This window comes from Dermacentor andersoni, chromosome 10, assembly GCF_023375885.2.
Source record: "Dermacentor andersoni chromosome 10, qqDerAnde1_hic_scaffold, whole genome shotgun sequence".
NCBI lineage: Eukaryota > Metazoa > Arthropoda > Arachnida > Ixodida > Ixodidae > Dermacentor > Dermacentor andersoni.
In genome coordinates, this window is record NC_092823.1 from 124,725,934 (window position 1) to 124,751,572 (window position 25,639).

The following is a 25,639-nucleotide window of genomic DNA, read 5'->3' on the forward strand; positions in this document are numbered from 1 at the left end:
CGGACACTGATGCAAGTTTCGTATCCTTACAAGTGAGGGAAGCGCCGACGTAAATTTCTTTTCACACAGTTCACCAAGAGCGCTACTCTCGTTGAAAAAACATACGCTGCTGCCTATGCCGAGCGTCGTAATCCTTTTTCTGAAAAAAAAAAATTAATCAAATGTGCAATAAAAAGAACCAAGAATTTGGGGCGTATAATTTTGAAAAATGCAGCCTCACAAAGCGACGACCGCGATGAGGAACAAGCCGAGTGCATAGCCAAGCCAGTGGCGGCTGCGGTCTTGCCGCGTGCGGCTTCACGCCTACTTTTGTCAGCGTCATTCGAGTCAGAACTGCGGAAGGTGTGAGTTGCTCGTGGTTTCGGTGCAGGCGAAACAAAAAATTGCGGTCGTTCTGCTCAAGCGGCTGAACAACGAGGACATATCGAGGTAAGATACGACGCTGCTGGTTTGAAGCTCGACTTTCGCTTAGCGCGGGGCTGCAGTCTACCATTTCTATTCCTTTAGCTACGCCGCCGCTGCATTTAAAATTTGCTGTACTGAGCGTTAATGAGCAATTTCGATGCGCTAGTGGCTCTGACAATGTTTATTTATTCACGTAAATTGTATTGCATTGTGTGGAACTTATAGCGGCGCGTTCGGATTTCCCGCTGTGTATTTCATGCGGCAAGAGGCGTCACACACTTCGTCTGAATGCGTTCGCATTTTGGTGCAAAAAGAAATGAGCCGCTGGACCGCCAAATAAGAACAGGCGTGTTTTACGTGAGCATTCGAGGTCCTGCGTTTGGGAATTAAAAAAAAAATCCAATCGTATTTTTTCCGAAGCGTTCGATTTGGTCAGCGCTCGCTCAAACGCCCCCTTACGCACGTCAGAGGGCCTCACCTGAAATAACTGCTGGAAAATGTGCGTAGAAATGAAATGGCCTGACCCCTATTTACTAATTGTGGCCCATTTTTTTTTTCAATTTCGTCGCGTCGTTCGTTGCGCCGACAGCCGGCGTTGTCGCTGTTGACACTTCGTATGACATTCTGTTTGTCTGCTACTTGTGCACGCTGCATACATGCAGGTATTTGCCGTCTACTGTGGGCCATAAGATTTTGGCTTTGTGTAGGCCGGTGTTCCAAGAATGTAGGGGAAACGGTAGACCGCACAGGCGTACTGTGCGCTTCTGTGGTTGCCCAAAACGGCGTGACAGCGGGGCCACTTTTTCTCATTCCGAAAGGATGAAAAGTGAGCACTCACTTTATGCAGTCTTCATGTAGCGAATAGCCTCTAACTTTATTGGAACGGCAATGTAAAGAAAGGAATGGTCTTCCGTAACCGGTAGCTTTGTGTGAGGCGTGTAAAGCCATTCAAGCTGCGTATTTACAGTTGCAGCTTAATCGAGTGAGTGCTATAGCTAACCCGCAGAAGGTAATTGCGTGCCGTTGTATCCCGGTGGTTGGTGTTTTTGTGAGGAATTAAAAACAATTTTTTCCCTGAAGTTTGACATCACGCTGCATGGATTAGGTGATTACGACAGAGACCACTGTGCTCGCCTATTGCTTTTGGTTAGACATTTCAAGCCGTCTAAAGCTTCCAGAGGTGCAGAGACCAATTGAGGGAGTACTGAGGAGGTACAAAATGCACCCTATATGCGCGGTTTTCTTCGCGTTGCCGGCTAACGACACCGGGCGCATTTTACGTCACGAAGCTGAAATTTCTGTCACCAATTTTTGTAAGCGTGCCTGTACGTTCCCCTTTACCGGGTATTCAATGGCCGAGCAGATTTCCCTGAGAACTAGCGAATTTACCTTCGCAGCAAGTCGCGCGCAGTGCGCGCTAAGCTGCGTATTTCTTTCTCTATGGCTGCGTACTATCGTAAGCAATACGCGTTGCAAATTGCCTCGAAACAGAGTTAGAGCGATACGCGGATAGTGCTGTCAGAAAGAGGGGAAAGGGGGTGCCCTTCCGGGCTCAATAAATGCTGGTGCTCCCACCACACCTGCGTTTTACCGTATGAACTGCCGTTTTCGCATGTCAGCGGCCGCCGACAGTCGATAAGACGGTTGTGCGTCGCCAGTGACTTACAGGGAGTCATTTCGTTCATGCTGGTTTATTTCTTTTTGTTTATCGTGCAACCGTGCGGCGGAACTTTTAATCTTCGCTCGCAATTTAAGCCGATTATTTTGTACCAATCGATGCGGCAAGTTGTCAGTGGCATCTTTTAACAGCGCTTTGATGGCGTTTGAACCAAATGATTCTTGAACGGAATAAAAATGAAAAGAATGATAGGTAAGCGGTCGCTTGCGTTTATTTCTTTTCCTTCGTGGTCACTTATGTAGAACATTACAGTGGCTAACACACAACAGGCAATTGTGATACTGTACTGCCAATGCCTCGGGTGCCTCTTGAACAGCGTGAACATATCATAGAAATTCCTAAAGGAGGTTACGCGCAGCGTAATATTGCTCTCCGGACAAACCATCCTTTGAAGACCGTCAAGAGGATTGTCAAGGTTTACCGAGATGGAAGCATAAACGACGCGTCGCGCCAGAGGCGAAGTCCATCTAGTTCAAATGACCAAGACCGTTACATCGTTGCTGCAGTGAACGACAAGCCATTTCAAAGTGTAAAGTACGTGCGAAGTGCTCTTGGCCTTGTCAATGTGCGCGATAGCACGGAACGGTGAAGGCTCAGAAAAAATTGGAAAGTCGCATCGCCGCTCACAAACCTCTTCTCACAGCAGCCAACCAAGCAGCTCGCCTGAGGTTTGCTGTACTGAACACCACAACTGGAGTGAGCGAGTAGAAGTATGTGGTTTTCTCAGATGAATCTACGTTTTCGAGCCTCTGGGATCAACAATTAGTCTAGAAATAGTTTGTACGTCAGTGAATGTCATGTGCTTTAATTTTAATTACCCTTATTAGTCTTAATTTGGCTATATAATTTCACCTTACTTACACCTAATTGGGCTAATAAACTACGCTCATTAACCAAATAATAATCCTTTTTACGGTTCCTTACCCTCCGTTCGCCGTAAAGTCTTCTGTATACTTACGGTTATCGTAATTAATCTTATTATTCTGTTACCCTGAATACATTTTCAGTACTGGCTACATATAGTCAAAATAATAAATACCAGTAGCCATAAGTAGCCATAACGCATTCTCATACATACCCTCACGGGACCCCATGCACACTTTATAGAGCTCATCGTGTCACGCGTTACAGACGGGCGGATTTCCGGAGCAGTAGCCCTAGAATTCTAGCGCATTAAAGCATTGTTACTCTTGACGACGCTTCGCGGCACGTTACTACTAACCGCAATGTCAGTGTTATCATTGTGAGCTGGCGATGTTAAGTTCCGCACTTCGAATAAACAGACGCATGGTGGGAGTGCTAACAGTTATTAGAACAGCGTCCCCTTTTCCACCTCGGTTCGGACGGTGGCCGCCGCGTATCGCCCCTATAGCAGGGTTCGAGGCTATATGAAACGCGCTCCTGGGTTCCTGCTTACATTTCTCGCGAAAATAACAGCGAATATAATACGTACGTCGGTGCTTAGCCGCGCGCTCCGATGTTGCCCAAGGTATTCTGCCCCTGCGCTTCACAAGTTATTGTAAAGTAAGCAATGCTTATGGACAGTTTACCAGACGCTTCCAACTTCTAGAAGCTAATCATCCTCTAATTGGCATCCCGCAGAACGAGGAACACAGGTAGTAAATAACAGGTTTAGCTTATTAATCCGTCGGAGCCTCATCTACTGACGAATGACAAATTCACGGACCCAGATAATCTAGCTGTAAGAAACTGATCAGTGTTTTCGCAAAGCTATCGAGAAGCATTAAGACATCTTATTTCAATCAGTTATCAGTTAAAGTTAGAGCTTTGCTTTATCAACTTTTGCGCGATATCTTTATCATAGATCCTACCGTAAAATATGAGCTGACTTACGTGAAATGAGTGCTGAAAGTCGTTCCAGTCGTTGTTGTGCGTCAACATATAACTTGATACCTCCTTTTCTTTCAGGCCCCAGCATCGGCAAGGACAATTCCACCTCCTCTGAATCACCTTCTCGTCTGTGCCAGGGTATGCGAAATGTGTTGCCTTTATCATTTCAACCGATCTTGCTCACTGATCATTTCTTGCATAAGTAAACACAAATACTTTTTGCAACAAACAATTTGCTGTTGCAGGATGGTCACAGGCAAAGCAAAAGAGCATGATTTTTGCTATTCAGAGAGAGAGAGAAAAGGGTAGGAAAGGCAGGGAGGTCAACCAGAACAGCATCCGGTTTGCTACCCTACACTGGGGGTGGGGGAAAGGGGAATAGAAAGAGGAAGAAAGGGAGAGAGGAAGCACTGAGTACGTGTGGGAGCGACACCATACACAAGGACACTATAAACGGTCTGTTAAGCCCGTGCACTTCAAGTACCGCACTAGTGCACGAATCACTTTTCGAGCCAGTGACGGGTGTGGCCACGGTCCGAGTATCTTTGACTCGGTGAAAGATCTCGAGTCCAGTCTGCGTAAAGTTGCCCGCAGAGAGAGGCGTTGGACATCGTAGCGAGGGCAGGTAAACAATAGGTGCTCGATGGTCTCCTCGCACCCACAGGAGTCGCACATCGGGCTTTCGGCCATTCCCATACGGTAGGAGTATTCAGAAACTGTAAGAAGCTTTATGACCTGATGCGCCTAATCCCACTCTTTCCCAGCGGAGAACTTCATCATGCGCAGAGGGCACATTATGATGGATCGACTGTATGCGGAGAGGTTGAGGCGCTTGGGCGGGAGGTCTTAAACCGTGGGCGTTAGTAAGAGCCATTGCTTCTGCATGATCCACTGGGTATCCAACAGTTCCCCCAGCAAGTTATGGGTACCCAGTGCGAGGAGGCTATCTGTGGCGGTAGTCTGTGGCAAGCTGCGCACCATCTTAGTTGCCTTGCGCAGCATGGCTTCCAGCACCCCCCCCCCCCCCCCCGTTTGTTATGAACTATGTAGTCGAAGGAAACACGATAGTTGAATATACTAATGGTGCACGCGGTCCACCAGACGAAGCAAGTCGCGTTCGCGGAGACCGACCCGTGATTGAACACCGTGCGCATCATGCCCAGGATCAGATCAATCTGGCGAAGTTAGTGATATGCCTTGTTGATATGCCTGAACATACAAGTCATGGAGGCGGTGTAAAGGTGTCACCTATGCGCAGATAAATGGGAGGGGGGGGGGGGGTCGTAACGAACCACTGCGAGAGCGGATGATCACCAGTTCGGACTTATATGGGGTGCAAGTCAGCTCGCCTTGAGCGGCGTGTGCGACTACCGAGTCAACAGCGCGTTGAAGGCTCACGTGGATATCATCGTCGGAGCCTCTATTGGTGCACATTGGAGTATCGTCGGCCGAGAGTGCAAGCGCGACGCTGGGGACCCAGCGCAGCAGCGGTGACAGCTTGGCGTGAGCAGTGCCGAACAATACAGAGGATAGAAGGGAACCTTGAGCTGTCCGTATGTCCTCAAGATAGTGAAGATCGATATGAACCGATCCTAATGGCGGCTGTGCGATTGTGAAGCGCCTACGTAGTTATACATGTGATTGCTGCAGCGCGAGTCATCAAGATTACGTAGAATTCAGTCATGGGCGACATGGACAAAGGCGCTCTTTAGATCGAAGGCTAAGATATGGCGTGTGTGCGCCCTCGATGGTGGACCAAGGATGTCATCATTCAACTGCATTCTGCGTTTGATAAATGCGGTCTGAAGCCGAGCTGCATGCGAGAAAAGTATGCCTTCTTTAGGAAGAACGGCTGCAGCAGGCGCAAAAGTATACCTGTTCGAGAAGTTTGCTAGTGTTTCACTTCAGAGAGATGGGGCAGAGTTGGTCCAGTTTGATCAGTTTTCCTTGCTTGGGTATAAGCAGGATATCTGCATGGCGCGATGCCAATGACAGGTATCTCCGCCTGCGATGCCTATTAAATATTTCCATTAACCTCTCCAGTACCCTAACTTTCCCTGTCGCGGAGTTCTTGTGACACATTCAAGAAAGGCCTATCCAACGGTGATGTCCGCCTCCAAAAATTCATCTGCTACCTGAGCATGAGGGTAATCCGGGTAGGTTGGCTTGGGACCGGTGGTGAATTTCCCCTCGAGCTCCCGCAGGAGCTGCTTTCGGTCGTCTCGGTAGGCACGGAAGTGTAGAGATGCTTGGAGGAGCACGATTTGATTCAGGTCGCCAGACTCTACGTAGAGGTGGTACCGTGGCCACAATAATCGTCGCTCCCCAAGCGTTCACGAATAGAGCCGCGCGACACGGCTGATCCGGCATACCTAGAGAATATAAGGTCCGAACACATATCGCGCGAGATGCTCTTTCCCACCCGCATGGGAAGCTCTGAATGTGTATGCAAGGTAAAGCGGGGGTTGCATATGCTACTCGAGAGGCACATCCCCTTGGCTGTAGCTCGGGGGTAGCCCTACACGAAGTTCGGCGCACTGATGTCCCCGCACGCCAATAGTGCGCATCCAATGCATTCAAATTCTATAAGAAGACGATGAAAGCAGTGCTCTTTAGAGCCGGGGAAGATGTATATGTTCAGGATACCAAGACTTCGACTGTTTTCCCTGCAAGACGATTTCAAGAATATGGTGCTGGATACCCATGTCTACGGTATGAAGACTGTATGTTATACATTGATACCAGAGCTCCTACTAGTGAAAATTTTCCCTCGTAGGTGTCATATCCCGTTAGCTTCGAGGCAGAATTGGGGTTCCTGCTATACAATCACATTAGGAAGTTGTTCGGCTGAGACCCTCTTTACGTGTCACCATGTCGGCTATGAGGGCCTCAGTGTGTACCTCCGAGGGGGCAAAGACATGGGTAATCTCCTGCCGGAGTGACTAACTGTCCAATTTTTGCATGACCCGGACATCCGGCCTTGAATTTCCAACGTTTCAGTGAGGCCGAGCAGGCGCGAGGTGGCGGCTGCTGCTTCTTGTTCAACTGGACGGAGCTAGGGAAGTTAATGGGTTGACTACTAGACTAGCCACTTCTGAATATCCGCTTCTCTGCAAGCGCCTTCTTAACACAAGTCTCATTGAAGCGCTGTCGCTGTCGCTTTGGGCAATCCATTGCAGTGGTTGGATGATCCCCGTCGCAGGATAAGCAGTGACGCGTACAAGAATGCGGGAAAGGCTGCTTCTTGACTCCGCACAGTTCACACAGAAGAATGTTTGGTGTAGGGCAGTGGTCATCCCGGTGACTAATACTGAGACACGTCATGCACATTGGTTGACAAGGACGGTGTGAACAGTGCATCTACGCCCGAGGAATCGAACGAAGGGAGGCTGTCTGAGGTGCTCGAACCTTACCAAGGAAGAGCCCCCGGCACCAGACATAAGCACCTGTAATATCTGGGTGCCAAGCGCGCGCATTTAATAGCGGGTAGCTTCACTGCCTGATGTTCACATGCTGCAGTTTGCGGAGGGCGTCGGCCAGGTGGAAAAGCGGTGTACTAGAGGCATCGAGATTTTGATCAACTCACCGTCGAGGAGCCCGTAATTTCCGGCGGGTTATTCACCGCTTCCGAGGCAATGCACTGCACACAAGCTGTGTGCAGGCAAAGTGAAAGCTCAATGATGGGCTCATTGGATGAGGCCATAGTGGATGCTCCGATTGGCTGCTGAGAAGCACGGAGCGAAGCCACCACAGCTGTGCCGACAGCAAGCTGGGTCTGTCGCCACCGGCAAAGCCCCGAGCCGAATCACCCAGATGAGCGCACCTAGGAGGGGAGGGGGAGGAGACACGTTGTAGAGCGTTATCTAGTACGGGGCGCTTGCCAACAACGTGGAGGAGCGAGGTCACGCGCGCTAGTCTGATCTGGTTTCGAAGGCTACGCTCGCCGAGGGAAGTTATCGTGCGAGTTCTTTTCCTGCGTCTACCTCGCGATGAAGCCGGAGGCAGCCCGAAGGCCAGTTTGTTCTCCGCTGCTGCCGCTGTTCATCGCGCCAGTGTTGTAAGATTTGCGCGGTCATAGTTGATCGAATATTTTCCTGCGCCCGCGTGACACCATGCTTGACATCGTAATTAGAGAACGTTCTCTGCAATTTATACGACCAGTGAAAATGCAAGACTTGCATCTATCGTGTTGTCCACTTTTATACCTCAATCAATTCTTCGCTATTATGATGATTCTTCGACATTTCTAGTAGCCGAGCCGCCCGCCCTCTGGACTGCTGAGCTAGCTTGGTTTGTGGCAGTTAGCGTCACCATCTTTCAAGTGGCCAACGAAAAATATAATTTGCATACTTCGATTTTTCTTCGGAACCTACCTATATTTGAAGTAGGTTGACGAAACTATGCGCAGGAATGAAATATGATTCTTCCTGTTTTCTACTTACCGTGCGATTTTTTTTACTTCGTCACTTGGTTCGTTGCGCCAACGGACGATTTTTTCGCTTTTACGTCTTCAGCCGCCATTCTGTTCGCCTGCTCCTATCGCTATCTGCAGACGTGCGCGCCTTTTTCGTCCACTGTGCGCTGCAAGATTTCGTTTGTTTCGGCCGGTGTTCCGGTAATGTGAGACAACCGTAAGACCACAAAGGCGCACTAAGTTTCCTCTGCGGTGGATCAACACGAGGAGAGAAGGACTACTTTTCCGCTTCCAAAAGAATGAAAGGTAAGCAGTCCTTTTATGTAGTGTTTATGTGGCTAAGAGCTACTAAACTTATTGAACGGCTGTACAACGAAAGCGATGGTCTTCCGTGCGCGGCTCATTTGCTTGTGACATGTAAGGACACGAAAGCTAGCTTCTTAGTCAAGTTGAGTGCTAGCTAAGTCGCAGACGGCAATTGCTCATCGTTATATCTCAGTGACTGTTGTTCGCTGTCTTGAGGAATAGTTATTTTTGCTGAGGATGTTTGAGTGCATGTTGCAGAGATTAGGGGATCAGGATAGAGAACACTGTGCTTGTCTATTCTTGGTCCATCAATGTACACCACCTAAAATATTATGAGGTGAGGACAACCAATTAAACAAGCACTGCGCTGGTACACAATGCACCGTAAGCGCGGTTTCTCCGCGTTTGCTAAGGACACAGGGCGAATTTTACGTAAATAAGCTGAAATTTGTCCGGGATTTCTGTGAGCCTGCCGATATGTTCCTCTGTGTAATGCTCAAATGTCGAACAGGTTTTGGTGAGAATGAGCGAACTGAGCCTTAATGCTCATAGACAGTTGACTAGGGGCTTTAACTTCTGGAAGCTAATCTTCCTGTAATAGCCATTCTGAAGAACGAAGAAGACAGGGACTAAATTACAGGTGCAGGAAGCTATCCTGTCAGCACCTCATTTGCAGATCAATGAGAAATTCATGTATCAAAATACTTTTGTTGGAAGAGACTAAGTATATTCAGAAAGATATTGATAGAGACGCATTAGAAAACCTCATTACTCAATATTTCTCAAGCTCAATATGCTAGCAATAAATATAATATGGCTTGTTAAATTTTTGTGCCGTACTTCTAGCACATAGTTCCGGCCATTAAATATTAGTTGACCTAACTTACTCTTTTGTTGAAACAGTGCTGAAGGTCGTTTCAGCAATTGTTGTGTGTGCGCATATAACTTATTACCTCCTTTTGTTCCAGGCTACAGCCTTCGCAAGGAGAATACCATCCCCACTTCCATCACGTCATTTGGACTGGGATGACCGAGCTGCCTGAGCAAATACCTTTATGTGGGCGCTAGTAAGAGCCGTTGCTTTATGACGACCCACTGGGCATTCAAAAGCTTCCCAAGCGAGTCATCGGTACAAAGTTCGAGGTGCCGGTCGGTGGTGATAGACTGTGGCAGGCCGAGCCCCATTTTAATTCCTGGCACAGCAGGACGTTGTCACCCCAGTTGATTATGAGTTAAGTAGTGGAAGGGCATATGATACTTGATTCTACTAATGATGCACGCGTCCACCAGCCAAAGCAAGTCGCGTTCATGGAGACCGAACCAGCGATTAGAGACCATGCGCATCATGCCCAGGATCGGGTCACTCTGGCGAAGTTATAGCGATACGCCGTGTTGCGCATGGCCGTCATCGTGAACATACGAACCATGGATGCGGTATAAGGGTGTCACCTAAGCCCAATAAAATGGGGTATAGGGAGGTACTCCTGCGAGAGCGGATGACCACCAGTTCGTACTTGTGGAGAGCAAGTCAAATCACCTTGAGGGACATACGCGACTGCCAATTCAACGGCGCGTTGAAGGCTCTTCTGAATGTCAACGTTGGGGATGCGGTTCAGGAGCGGTGGGAGTGGGGAGAGCAATGCTGAACGATACAGTGGATGGAATGTGGCCTTGAGCTGTGCCTCTATGCGCTCAAGAGATTGACGATCGATATGGACGAATCCCTATGTTGACTGTGCAATCACGAAGGAAAGATCGTAGGTAGTTATACATGCTATTGGCGCAGCGCGAGTCATAATGGTGACGTAGAATTCACTCAAGGCCGATATGGTCAAAAGCGCTCTTCAGATCGAAGGCGCGTGTGGGCCCTTGATGGTGGACCGAAGATGTCGTCTTCGAAACGTAGGATATACTGCGTTTGACAAATGCGGTCTGAAGCCGAGCTGCACGCGAGGAAAGCGTGCCTTTTCGAAGAACGGCTGAGGCAGGCGCAAAAGTATACGCCTTGTACGAGTTTGCCGATGTTTGAGTTGAGAGAAATGGGGCGGAGTTCGTCAGGTTTCATTAGTTTTTCTGGCTTTGTTATAGGCATGATATATGCATGGCGTCATGCCAGGGGCAGGTATCCCCGCCTCCAGTGTGTGTTACAAATTTGTTACCTTTTCGAGATCGGAATCTGAGAGGTTACGGAGGATCTTCTATCGTATCCGATGTTTCCCTGGCGAGAAGTTGTGGTGAGAGATCCTGGAGAAAGAAGCCGTACTCCTCTACGGAGATGTCTGCCTGCAGTAACTCATCTGCTATCTCGGAATGAGGTAATCTGGGTAGGTCGGTGGGGCACAGGTGGAGATGAACCTCCCCTCGACTTCCCGAGCCACTGCAGGTCGTCGTGGTAGGCGTGCGAGAGAGTGCGAAGATGGTTGAAGTACTGGGATTTCCTGTTAGTAGGGTGTACTAGGGCCCTCAGTATTCGACCGGGTCTTGGCCGTACCCAGGATCCCCGATAGCCGTCGCAAAAGCCATGCCAGTTATTGCAGGTAAGAATGTGAGCGTAGTCCTTTGCCTCTTTTGACAGGTGAATACTCTTGCGAAGCTTTCTATTGAGGCGATGCTTTTTTCACCGGCGTGTGAGCCTGCGACCTGCATCACGCAAATGAAGGTTGCAGTTCACATCTCGATTCTGATTTGTGGTGGTTACCGCGCGTTACAGCTTCCAGATCATCGGCAATTGCTCTGCGTTATTCCTCGCACCGGCCCTCGATTGGGGGATTCTGACGGTGTTCCCTAAACAATGTCCAGTCCACGATTCAAACTTTGCATTCTGGTCGCCGGACTCTACGGAGTGGTAGTACCGTAGCCACAATAAAATGGTCGCTCCCCAAGCGTTCGTGCAGACGTCCGTGCGACTAGGCTTATCAGGCATGCCCAGAGCACGTAAGATCCGAGCACGTATCGGTCGAGGCTCTGTTTCCAACTATTAGAGCTCTGGATGTGTATTCAAGTTAAAGTGGAGGTTGCATAAGCCGCTTCAGAGATGCATCCCCTTGGCTGTAGCTTTGAGGTTGCCCCACACTGGGTGCGGCGCATTGAAGTCCCCGCACGCCAGTAGAACGCATCTGAGGCGTTCGAATTAGATAAGGCAATCAAAGAAATGTTTCTTTAAAGTCAGGGGAGATGTACAGCTTAACGATGCCAAGGCTTTGACTATGTTTGTTCTTAACGACTATTTCAAGGATCTGGTGGGGGATATTTATGGCCTAGGTATAACGAATGCATGTTACCAGTGATACCAGAGCATCTAATAGTGATTTCCCCACGTATGCTTCATAACCTGTCCACTTTGGGGCTGAATTGGGTTGCTGCCATACGATTACATCAGGAGGTTGTTTGGTTGTGTCTATGTACTGTTGCAGGGAGTGGTACTTATGCAGGGACCTCCCACAATTCAATAGGCACACCGTTCGTTAGCTCTCGCTACGCGTCGCAGCCATCCTCATCATCCTCACCAAATAGAAGTGGTGGTAGTGAGTAGGGGCGTGTTCTCCTGCTACCACTCGGGACAAGTTGAGTGCCCGTATTCACAACCGAAGTAGTGAGACGCTCTATACCTGTTGAGATGTTGGCTGTGAGGGCCTGTGTTCCTCCGAGGTGGCAGTGATACGGGTAATATGCAGGAGTGAATTTGTGTTGACTTTTGTATCGGCTCGACTTCGGGCCTGGGATTTCGAACGTGCCAGTGAGGGCGAGAGGCCACAAAGTGGCAGAAGGAAGGAAAAAGTAGAGAAGGAAAGGCAGGGAGGTTAGCCAGTTTAGCGTAACCGGCTTGCTACCCTACACATGGGAGAGGGATGGGGGCGATGAAAGATGGGGAAGGGGGAGAGAGAGAGTGGCAGAGGTTTCTTGTTTGTCATCTGGGCCAAGCAAGAGGATCTTATGGGATGACTATCGGAGTAGACATTTCGGAATGTCCGATTGTCCTCTTAAAGCGCCCTAACACAGGTTTTATTCAAGGGCTGTCGCTGTCGCTTCGAGCACTCCGTTGCAGTGGTTGCATGATCCCCGTTGCAGGATAAGTAGTGACGGGTACAAGAATGTACAATGTACATTTTTGTAAATGTCTACCATGTGCGGGTACAAGAGTCAGCTTCTTGACTCCGCACAGTTTCACAGGATAAATGCTAGGTGTGGAGCACTGGTCATCGCGTTGACCTATTCTCAGACGCATTGTGCACATCGGTTGACAAGGAGGATGTGGAAAGCAGCGCGTCTACGCCCGAGGAAGCGTACGAAGCGAGGCAGTCTGAGGCCCTCGAAAGTGATCAAGTCAGACCGAGGCACCCAATATCCCGACCCGCAATATGCGGGTGCCAGGCGCGCACATTTCTTCCGCTAAGACATACGAAAGTGTTTTTGGCTGCCAGACCAGTAAAATGCTGCCCTTTACGGAGTCATGCGGGGCGGCCAGGTACGTCAATAGCGGTTACCTACGCCGCCCGAGGATCACATGTTGCACTTTGAGGAGGGCATTGGCCACTTGCGACAGTGGTGTACCAACGACCGCGAAATTTCGATCTAGTCGAGTCCGAAGAATGAGGTCCCCTCGGGTCTTCCATCTTCAGGTCCAATTTGGCCCACAGCGCGATGCCTAAGGTGGGTCTCGCCCACTGGTCCAAGCGAAGGCCGCCAAGTGATCGTACGACCATCACCACTGGGATTCCTTGATGACTGGCTCGTCGTCGAAGCGCCCATAATTGCCGGCGGTATATCCACCGCTTAGGAGGTAATGCACTGCACATGAGCTATGTGGACTCCGTGAAAGCTTAATGATCTGATCAGTGGATCAGGCAATAGCGAAGCGGCCACAGCTGTGGTAACAGCAGGCTGGGTCCCTCGCCGCCGGCGAAGCCCCGAACCGAAGCAGGCAGGGATGCAAGACATGTCGTGCAAACAGGCGATGCTTCGTGTGCCTCCGCACGGCGTGCCGGTCAAACTCCATCTGCTGTGTCCAGGAGCTGTTTCGGCAGGTCCGCTCTCGTCGATTGCGTGTGGTGTTTTCCTCTGTTGGGTGTGCAGCTTGTACTGTAGATAATAAAACTCAACTCTGCAACACTTATTTATGTATTCGATGGTTTTTTTTTTTTTGTGGAAAGGTTGCTAATAAAATGCAAAATAAACTACCTCTCTGTCTATTAAGCCGTGCGCGGTGGTATGCTGGTTCGCATTTCTCGAACGGAATAGGCTAGTTTTAAGAAATGTCGATGCGCTGCAAGCAATGATTTAGTATTTCCACGTAAATAGCGCGAGCGTATAGAGCTCCGCCGCTGCCACTCTTCATCGCGCCAGTGTTACAATAGTGAGTGTTCGGGGTCATCGATTTGGGTGTGATCATATTTGCCCGTTAACGCGCGACACCCCGCTTGACAGCGTAATTAGTATGCGAATGTTCACTGCAATTTATACGACCAATGAAACTGCGAGGGTTGCATCGTTCGTGTTGTCGAAATATCTTGCTATCGCAACCAATGCTTCGCTCTTTGGTCGATACTGCGACCGTTTGTTTTTTCTCCGTTACCGCCTTCTGCAGCCGACGGGACTCGTCGTATTCGTCGCGCTTGACATTCTGGCTTTTATAATTTTACGTGCTCGCCGCAGGAAGCACCGTGACCATTCAGTTCGTTTAACTTCTCTCCTTTCGATGCCGATGACGTACGTTTGACCTTTTCCATGGCTCCCAAGAAGCGCGAGAAGGAAATACAGGATGGTTTCGCACTGGACGGCGTCATTGCTCTGCAAGCAATCTAATGTCGCGCTTTTTGTGGTGCGGGTTTCACCCAGTGTTCTGTGCAGAACCCGTTCATCCAAGTGCGCTGTTGTCGTCGTTTCGAAGACTAGCCAGGGACACTATTTAGTTGTGGAATAGTGTTGCAAGAAATTCTCAAGAATAAGTGGATGTGCAAATGATTCATGGTCATAAAAAATTCCAGCAATGTAGTCCGCAGCAGTAATCACACTACCTGAAATATTTCATATGTACCGCGTTCAGTGATTAATAGCATTTAGTAACAATCACAGATATTTTATTCCGTGGTTGTTACGGTGATTTTGTCTTTGCTTCATAATCCTCCTACGTGCGGTGAGAAACATCAGCAACAGAAAACGCGAACAAGTGTAAAAACCTGTTCGCGTTTTGTTGCCTACCTGTGCTTGTAATGGGTGAACGTTCAGTTTGGTTTCTGTGCGTTGACAGTTAATGTTCTGTTTAGTTGATGCCGTGACTCGTGGGCTCACGCATGCATCTTGTCCAACTTTGTGTACTTGAATATCGTGAAACCTTGATATGTATTCTTGTAATTTTTGCGTCCGCCAATACAACAAAAAAAGGTCGACTGATGTTTTGTGTTCAGTTGGAATTTTTTTTTCATGGTGCACGCTTTATAATGAACCTCAGGTATTGAGCAGACTACGCACAATCCGTGCAAGAAAGGCGGAAGAGAACCACGATGCTCGCGCAAGGATAAAGATGTAGCAGATCCCCAAGGTATAATAAGCGAGCCACCACAGAAACAAACTGTAAATGGCAGAAAGGTGCTGCTCCTCACATATACGTGCGGCGGCGCTAAACACCGTAGATGGCTCCACATGTTCAGTTCAAATTAGCAGTGCACGAGGCGAATCGCGTCATTCCTTCTGCGCCGTTAGCACAAAAACAACCTTATTTAAAGGGTTTCAATGTATTACTGACAAACTACATGCAATTACATTCATCAGACACCCACATGCTTTCCCTCTCGGGCACTTTCGATAGTGTTGTAAGCTACACCCTTCTTCCGCAGCGTATACCTTTCGTCCTGGAGAGTACCTTTTGGTACGGGGTTTACGAACCAGTAACGTAAGGCAGTACAAATCTATTGACAGCAGAAGCTCAATTTCTTCAGAAAAACGTGACAAAAAGACTACGAATGCGTCCATGAAAACTCTTCCTAGCACTGCTAGGCGAAAAGGAAGTTTTTGTGGAGAAAAAAAAATCTCTACGCAGCATGCATGGCCCGCCTTTACCGTCTACTTACGGACCGCGTCAGTCAGTCGACCGGATGCTTTGTCGCGTCGGCAGCAGACGAACCACCGGCGGCCAGCGCTTGCCAGAGCAGACGCAGAGTCATTGCAATACCGACGACATCGAAAGATAACAGCTTACGAATGGCAATTCTATCGGCCCGACGGGAACGCCAACTTTTCCTCAGGCGTTGTATTGCGGCGTCGCCCGCCAGCTCGATTTTGTTTCGGCAGTCAGCCGTCTTAACGTGCTACGTGATAGGAAAACGACGCATAGTGCTTCAAGTAGCCTCCCTGGTCGGACGCATTTCATGTTGCTCTCGAGGGGTTTGCCGCTTGCTCGGAACTTTTTGGGGTACGACACCCCCGAAAATGGGACACCATAGTGCATTCCGCCACCGACGGACACCTTCTTGGATGATTCTGCGTACCAAGCCCGCAAGGAAAATTGCACTGACAGCCCTGATACACCCACCGTTGGCGCCCGCATGGAGGACGAAGAAACTGCTTCGGGCAATGCCGCCGCTAATACCAGCATGGCAGACGAGTCCGCTCATCAGATTCTGTTCATGCTAGTTTCCGACCCCTTCTTCGTCCTTACCACTGAAAGCATGGCGGGAAATGACCCTGTGAAGGTAGCACCGAACATATTTTTCATTTATTTAAGGCTGATAAAGGATGCGAGCGAAGGTTTAGTGGCTCGCGGGCAACTCGTATGTTCTACTACCAAACGCAAATGCTGAACGATGTGACCACGACAAGGCAGCCTGTGCAGTAATGAAGACTTGTCCCGGCACACTCGCCTCACACGAGGAAGACAGCTGGCAAATTGTTCGCCGGAAAAACAATAAGCACAAATCTCATCTCATATAAGTCGAGCACACTTGATGATCAATTATTGGCGTCATCTGGACCGCTAAGCACAATCCCATGGGGTCTTCGCACGCCGCAATGGCCAGTGAACTCTGCGGAATTCATTTTCATACTGTATTTTTGATACGGCCACATAACATCCATCATATCACATCCACATATCATTGTTATCCACATATCACATCCGCACATCAGAAACCACTTGGCTGCAGTGCGAAATCTTTACGTCAGTGGCAGCTTACTACCAACTCAACCTTATGAAACTATTGAACGCGGCGTGATGTGTCGCGCTAACACTAACCATTTAAGTAGTCATGGCTAACTTGCAACTCGTGCAAGATATTTATTTCTCGGTCTATGAGCAACCAAAGCGCAGCTCTTACATTTGACGGCTTCAAACTGCCAAGCGAAATTAATCTTTGTATTTTGCTTTTACCAGTGGTTTATTATATGAACCAGTCTGCAATCTGTGGACTCTGGCATTATATTGGGCAAGAAGCGTGCCCGGCTACTGATCAGTGATAGTGTTACAGCTGCAGTCATCTCGCGCATGGCAAATCGGACAACCCCCCCAAGAAAGGCAAATCCGAATTGCCTCAATTGTGGGGGCTAGAATTTAGCGGCAAAATCAAAGGTGCTCCATTCTGGGAAAGGCTATCAGGTACATCAGGAATCTCACGCACCGATAAGTTCTACCTGGCAGTAACGAGAGCGAGATAAAACGGAGCTAACTACAGCGACCCAATCGTACTACAGCGCAGGCTAGACACGAAAAGGTGGTAGGAACACATCTGTTGCATTGTACTCCTTCCAGTGTTCCTTTCACTTTCAGAGGAAGGGAGAAGTAGGTATCGTGATACATCAAGGAACAAACTGGCAAAGAATGAAGTCAACTTGCAAAGAATATGTATGGGTATCAGGTACAATTGCCGGTAAAGACATGGCTAGGAGTACTTTATTTAGGGACAGGCGACAAATGCTGGCAAGAGAACAAGGATCTAGTGGAGTGTCTCAATGACGATATAAAGCTGTTTGGAGAAGGTGCCTATTATTCTGCTGGGTGACACGAATGGCCACATCGTAGGTCTGGATGGATACACAGATTGTAACGGGAAGTTGATGTTAGACTTCAGTGAGCGACACAACCTAGTTATAGTAAATAGAGAAACTAAGTGTGAGGTACAAATCACGTGGGAATCCCGTAACAGGCAAACGACCATTGACTACTGCTTAATGTCGCAGGGGATGTATAGCAAGCTCGCAATAATGGAAATAGACGAAGAGAACTACAGCCTCGGAAGGGATCATAAGCGCATTAGTCAAAAGCTGGGAGCCCTGCTCAAAAGAGAAATGCAGGGAAGTGAAAGAGTACGCAAAATTAAATGACGAACAAATAGCGTAAAACGGCCGGCATAAAGGAACCAAGAGAGAAACATCCCATGGAAAAGTGGGATCATAATGAGTTAGAACTACTCATTAGCACAAAAATAAAAGTAAAAGGAGTAAACCACTGGAGAGGAAAGAAGCCACGAAGTTGGTGGAATAAGGAAATTAGGGAGGCCATCGAACAACGACGGTTCGCACCACGGGAACACAGAAGCAAAGAGGACGCAGTTATCTGAAGAGGAAATAGGCCTAAAATGGGAATCTTATCGACAAAAGAAACAAGTGCAGGTCCTCGTCCAGGCTAAAATAAAGCAGTCCTCTGATTGCTGGCTGGCTGAAGTTCGCGATGCAACTAAAGCAGGGTCAAGAAAATTCTGGAACCATATAAGTTGGCTGGGTAAAGCGAATCACAGAAAGAACAAATTCACGGTGCCGAGGGAAAAAGTTTAGAGAGATGACGCTGTGAACTGCATTGGTTCAGTTATATCTGAGTCATTTAGGAAAGACGATAGGGTGCTCGCCCCAAATGAGGGAGCAACACAGGATAGCACAATAGAAAACAGCTTAGAACTGACCAATCTTTACTGGAAAAAGGCGGAAGCAAATTTTTCAAAATGCACGTCCGCTTGGATAGACGAAATTCCAGTTAAGTTAATGAACTTGGCCCAGGAAGCAAGGCAACGCTGATAAAAGCATTGGAGGCAGTCATAACAAATGAGCGAATTCCGCACAGCTGGAAACAGAGTAAAATGAGTTAGATCTATAAAGGGAAAGGTGATAAGAACATAAAATCCTTCCGACCAATTACGATAACATCGGTGATATAAAGGCTGGCGATGCAGGCGGTGAAATTAAGAATGCAGTCACGGGTAGAAAGTAATAGAATACCAGGAGAACTTCAGAATGGGTTTCAGAAGTGGTAGGTGCTTGGATGATATCATGTTCGTGCTTACCCATGCTTAGAAATAGCTAAGGCAGAAAACAGACCTCTGTATTTAGCCCTCCTGGACATAAACGGTGCATTCAGCAAAGTGAACAGGGCACTCCTGTGGAACATATTAAAATATGAAGGTATTCGTCATCAGGTAATTGATTTCCTACAGGAAATATATCGAGAAAATGTTGAAATAACGTGGGAAGGAATTAAGAGTACAAGAACTGTCGATTTACACAAAGGATTAAGGCAAGGTTGTCCTCTATTACCGCTGCTGTTCATGCTTTATATGATAAGTATGGAAAGAGGGCTACGAGGAAGCAATCTAGGGTATATTCTGTTGTACAGATTACGGGGAAAGGTTGTTGAGCAACGACTACCTGGTTTAATGTATGCGGACGATATTGTACTGTTAGTAGAGAGCCAGGAAGATTTGCAAACTCTGGTTAATCGTGGAGACGAACGAGACACTCTAGGTTTCAGTTTTAGCGCAGCTAAGTCCAGTGGGATGTTTTTCAACGATACAACTGATCGGGAGCTTACAATACAGAGCCATGAAATACCCGGAGTGGCCGAATTTAAACATCTCGGGGTATGGATAAACAAAGGGCAGATGTACACGGAAAAGCACGAACAGTCTGTCATAGCAAAAGGGCGAAGAGATGCCGGGATAATAAAACAGGGCATTGTGGGGGTTCAACAGGTATGAAGTACTGACAGGTATTTGGAAAGGAATAATGGTGCCGGGGCTTACTTTCGGGAATGCGGCCCTGTACGTAAGGGCAGAAGTTCAGTCGAGAGTAGAAGTAAATCAGAGAACTGTTGGAAGATTAGCACTAGGTGCCCACGGGAAAACACCAAACGAGGCAGTACAGGGGGATATGGGCTGCGCATCGTTCGAAGCAAGGGAAGCTGAGTAAAATCCTATAGGCAAAATGCCTGAGGAAATCGGACGATAACATGTGGGCAGCTAAAGTATTTAAATACCTATACAGAAAGAGCGTTGACTACCAATGGCGGAAAAGAACTAGGAAGCTAACCAGTAAGTATGCTAGACACGAGGACGGAGAAAGACAGAGCATTAAACGACAGCTTAAAAATGCGGAACGTAAAAATTGGATAAATTCAATGAAAAGAAGCATATTTTGGAACTATGTCGATGTTGGAAACAGCAGATCAGGAAGGAAGCGTTTTATAACTCGAGGACGTGCCATACTCTTTGAACCTAGGTCAAGATGTCTTAGAACGCGCAGCTTTAAAAGAAATAACAATTTATAAAACGAAATAAAAGGCATGTACCATGTGTGGTAAATCTGTAGAAACAATAGAACACCTCATACTAAAATGTGATGATATCCATCCCGATGTCGATGCGGTCATAGTCACGCTTCCTGAGGCCCTAAGGTTTATAGATTACAATAGTCATGTAAATAAATATGCGGTGGAAATTAGCAAAAACCGATTAGAATATTGGTGGCTCAAAAGTAGAGAGGTGACATAAGGTTAAAAGTGTAGGAAGACGTATTTAAATAACATGGCGAATTTGGTAACTTACAACACAGTTAAACTAAAAAAGCTGAGCATGGTGGCAACTTCCATCACCCCATTTCAAAGGGGACGCTCCTACCTTCCATCCATCCATCCATCCATGCAAACTAACCAGGACAGAGGCGCTTCAATGTTGTTGCGCAGCACTTCCGTCAGCTGCCACCAAACATTACATCATATGCAGCGCATAACCGAACGCTGTCAAACATGTGTGCTTACCATTATGTGCACACTAGTGCACAAACTCTTTAACTCCAATGAACCTTCAAACAATGCGCTTGATCACTGGACTATTCGAATACACACCCATCACTGGCGCACATGCATATAGTCGTGGCAATGCCTTGCAGGATTTGGCAGAGCAGCAATAGCAAGCTCAGCGTGTCGGTCTCCCCACGGCAGCTGGCCGCCAAATCCTACGGACATTCGGCTATACCATAAACAAGCTCGATCGAATCCCATCACCTACTCCACCGTGGTCATTCGTTGACTTGGTTGACGGAATCCTTTACCGATGAACATGAGCATACCCAATACATCACCGCGTGAAGTAGCTGCAAACTTGCTTCCGACGGGGTCCTACAGCTTTACACTGACGCCGCCCATTCTGGCCGCGGTGCAGCTGTAGGTTGATCGTTAGCCGGATATCATCACCGCCGCACACGTCTGTACCGATAACAATTTGACTAACGTAGAACTCATTGCATTATACCTTGCCGTTTCTCGTACATACGTCCGACCGGCTTCATCTGCTGTACTTACTACGTCTCTACGAATTCTCAAGCTGCTTACAGCGGCTGCCGTGCCGGTGGGGTAGAATTTACCACACCTAAATCTATGCGAGGAATGCTAAGCCGGCTACGAGATAACGGATGCACTATTAGCTGGATTCCCGCGCACGAAGGAATCACTGGAAGAGATACGGCACACCAGGCAGCGTAAGCAACGTCTTTTTCTGCATCTTTTCTTGAGGCCAACTTTGCTTCCCCAGCATGGTCATCCACTCCGCTGGTGCATCTCACTTGTCATCGGTGTGTAGCAGACTTAGCAACGTCTGCGTTGTTACAGCCGTAGCAGCTTGAAGCATCTTAGCAACCTCAAATGACCTCACCGGCTACCAATCAATGCACTCCGTATGGCAGAGACGGTTCTCTACCGCACTCGCACTGGTGCATTGCTCTCACCAACCAGATTTCACTTTATAAATTCAGAAACTTACTGTGGTCCCCAGTACCTGAGCTTGTCGGGCTAGAACAGCCGAACATCTACGGTCATACCCGGCATTTGCAGCCGCCAGGGCAGGATTCTTCATTTTGTCTGTGCACCGTGACCTCGGACACCACGGGACTTGACTGATCCTCCTATGAACCTCGGACCCTCCTGGCGCAGTGATTTTGGCAAGCACTATTAACGACCTACAGGTAACCGTAGTCATTTACCGAGTAGGTAGGGCCATGGGACATTGACGAAGACAGCGTTGCCCTTTTCGACTTCCCTTATCTATAATCCTTAAGTTTCTACAGCAACGCTTACGTTAAGCAAGGTTTAAGTTCAGCATAAATACATAAAAAAAGATAACGCGGCTTCAAGCTCGATGTGCATCGGCGACTGGTGCCGCAATGATTCTCGTCGAATGGGCACGCGAAAACTTACCTGCCAAAATGCCCCGCCGGAAGAAGCTTCATGGCCGAGGGTTACTTCGAGGACCGCAAGTGAAAGGCTGCAGGACGACGCTAAGCAGTAAAAACACTACCAGCCCGTGCTGAGCGCCTAGAGCGGAGGATGCAAGACACCACATGTAAGCTCCGGCCCAAGCGAGCAGCTGCTCACCCCTACGGTGCTGCGCACTGGTACTTCGACGAGCACCTCTTGAGGGACATGTTCGGAGCCTGGTGCAGCGTCTGTGGCAGGGTCTGGTTTGCCTGAGATGTTAACCGCTGTGCAAAACACGTACAGCTTCGATTTTCTCTTCGCGGAATCAAACGCAACACAATGGAAAGCGACAGCGCACATCTCGGGCCGCTTCTGCTGCGACAGCCCGGTATGAGTCGGCGTCTCGAGCGGCAAGGATTCGCAGAATGCTTCGTATTGCGTAGATGTGAACTGTAGTTGACAATGACAATTTGTTTTGTGGCTTGATATCCGGAAAGACTGATTTCAAAAACACTAAACGGGCGACTAGCAGAAGCACAAACTTCCAGCTGGAAGTTGGAAGTTTGCGCTTGTCCTTGCTGCCTTTTTAGTGTCCCGTGTCCATTCTTGCGCTAGTCACTTCAGTGTGTGTCGTCGTCGGTTAGCATGCTATGGCCGAAACTGCTCTAATATCACGTCACATTTACTAGCCACCAGGCGAGGTACACCCTTGGGTATGACATATGCAATACGTGCAGTTAATTTCCAAAGTACACTTATGACGGTTATCCACGTGCGTGAAGGAAGACTGCTATTTAAGATTATACTGCAGTAATATATGCGGGACTTGTGCGTTCTCCATATTGTCTACCATGTTGCCGTTCCGCCTTTATAATATAGCCGCAATGTAGGCTAGTAGGTATCGGACGCCATAAAGGCTACCCACATACTCAGAGCTCGCACACAACTACTGGCACTTATTTATATTCAGGCGTTGTGCGACTGCCAAGGAAATCCTTAACGAATGTTACATAACATATTATGGCGTTTTACGTGCCAAAACTACGATTTGATTATGAGGCCCGCCGTAGTGGGGGATTCCGGAATAATTTAGACCACTTCGGGTTCTTTAACGTGCGCCTAATCCTAAGTACGTTTGTTTTCGCATTTCACACCCAACGAGATACGGCTGCCATGGCTGGGATTCGATCCCGGGACTTCGTGATAAGCAGCCCAACCCAATAAAAAGTAAGCAACTTCGGAGGGGAAGGAATGTTGGAAGTTTGAGGAAGGTGACAGCCGGCACGTGGGACAATTGGTTCTTATTTGTTCTTTTCGACCAGCAGTCGAAAAGTGACGCCATAGAATGCACTGTATTGAATGTGATGGAGTCTGCGTCCCATATTTCAGGCCCGAATCACACTGTGACGACTGATGACCAGGCATCTCGCTTATACGTGCAGTCGCGCAACAGCTGCCGGGCGCTGGCGTCGGCCACAGGACCTACATCCTGTGGGCTTTGCGTATTTGTGGACCGGAAATTGCCCATAGAAGAATAGAGTTAATGGAATGCATAAGCGTTGATACTAATGGTTTCGGGAATGGTGCTCAAATTATCCTATTAGGTGATATGAATGCACAAATGCAGGATTTAGATGGCTATACCGACAACAACGTGAAGTCAATGCTAGAACTTTGCGAGCAACATAACCTCGATATCGTGAACGCAGGGCGTAAATGTGAAGGGCACATCACGTGGGAAGTGGGAAACCTGCAATCGACCATTGATTACTCTCTGATCGCAGAAGGAATTCATAATTTGGCAGAAATGGTCATTGATGAGGAAGGGCATAGCAGCATAGGGAGTGACCATAAACGCATCATTTTGAAAATGGGATATGGGTCTGTGCAAAATGGCCAGTGCAAATTTCAACGCCGAACAAATAGCAAATATAGCCACTAGTGTAGAGGAAGAACTTGGCAAATGGCCAAGGAAAGAGTGGGGATATGGTGAGCTTCTAAGTGTAATAACGACAGAAATACGGAAAGAGAAACATGTTCGTTGGAAAGGAAGGAAGAAACCGAAAAGCTGGTGGAACAGGGAGATAAGAGAAGCGATCGCCGAACGACAGAAAGCACCCTGGGAGCACAGGCAGGCAAAGACGCAGTTGCCGCAGGATGATGTAGCCAGTAAATGGGAAATATACTGGGACAAAAAGGCTATGGTCCAAATACTGGTGCAAGCAAAATTAAAACGTGAAAGTGAACGTTAGTTGTCAAAAATACGTGAGAAAAAAGGCCGCACCTAAAATATTTTGGAACCACATAAAATTATTAGGCAGGAAGTCAACAACAATGCAACATACCTTAGACGAAGATGAAAAGACTGGAAGGAGAAGCGGCAATAAAATGCATCCGAAAAGTACCAGCCGAATCTTTCCTAGGCAATGACGAGGATGTAATTGAAGAAAAAAAAAATAGAGCATGAAAGACCCAGGTGGAAAACGAGCTGGTGCTGACAAATTTCAACAGGAAGAAAGCCGAAGAGAAAATTCATAAGAACACAGCCACAGGGCTAGACGAGGTTCCCTTTAGGATGATTCATGAACTAGGACCAAAAAGTAAGGAAGATCTGGTGAAAGCAGTAAAAAAAACATTAAAAGATAGACGAATACCACACAGTTGGCGACAAAGTAGAATGAACTTAATTTATAAAGGTAAGGTGGAGAAAGATAGAATTCACTCGTATAGACGGTTGATATCTCTAATATGCAGGCAAGCAATGCAGGCAATCAAATTAAAGCTTCAAGCATGGCCAGAGAATAATGGCATCTTGGGAGAACTTAAGAATGGCTTCAGAATGGGTAGGCGTTTAGATAACTTTTTTCTTACTCACTGTATTGAAATACCAAAAGCAGCAAGCTGACCACTAAATGTGGCCTTTTTAGACATTACAGGAGCCTATGACAACGTAGACCGCAACTTTGTCGAATATCCTGGAAGGGGGAAGCGTAGGTAATGATTGTACAGCTTTTGAGAGAGATTTACCTAGAAAATACAGCTTGCGTTCAATGGGAAGGGCTCAGGAGCAAGGAGAAAGTTGATATCAACAAGGGACTGTGGAAGCGGTGCCCTTTATCCCCACTGCTGTTTGTTCGCATTCGCATGCTCATGTGAACATGCCCACGCACGCACACATGCACCGAAACGTATGAACGCACGCACGTTCTCACACATTAACACAAATGCACATACACAGATACGACACAGGCTCGCCCGCATTCGCATTGACACGAGCCCACGCACGCACACATGCACAAAATGCACGCACGCACGTTCTCACACGTTAACAGAAATGCACATATACACATACGACACAGGATCGCCCGCATTCACATTTACACCAGCCCACGCACGCACACACACACAAAAATGTACGTACGCACACACGTTTGCACACATTAACACGAATGCACACACACCGATACGACACACGCTCGCCCGCATTAACATTTACACCAGCCCACGCACGCACACACACACAAAAATGTACGTACGC

General features: G+C 47.9%; 1 protein-coding gene across 1 annotated transcript in view; it reads left to right on the forward strand.

Annotated features, from left to right (window-relative positions):
* Positions 1–286: 286 nt before the first annotated feature.
* The window catches only part of LOC126544940 (uncharacterized), a 55,901-nt gene continuing 30,548 nt past the window's right edge, over positions 287–25,639 (forward strand). Inside the window, exons 1-2 of the transcript XR_008615122.2 lie at positions 287–429; positions 4,013–4,072. The gene's annotated coding sequence lies outside the window, so the exon portion shown is untranslated. The remainder of the gene's footprint in view (positions 430–4,012; positions 4,073–25,639) is intronic.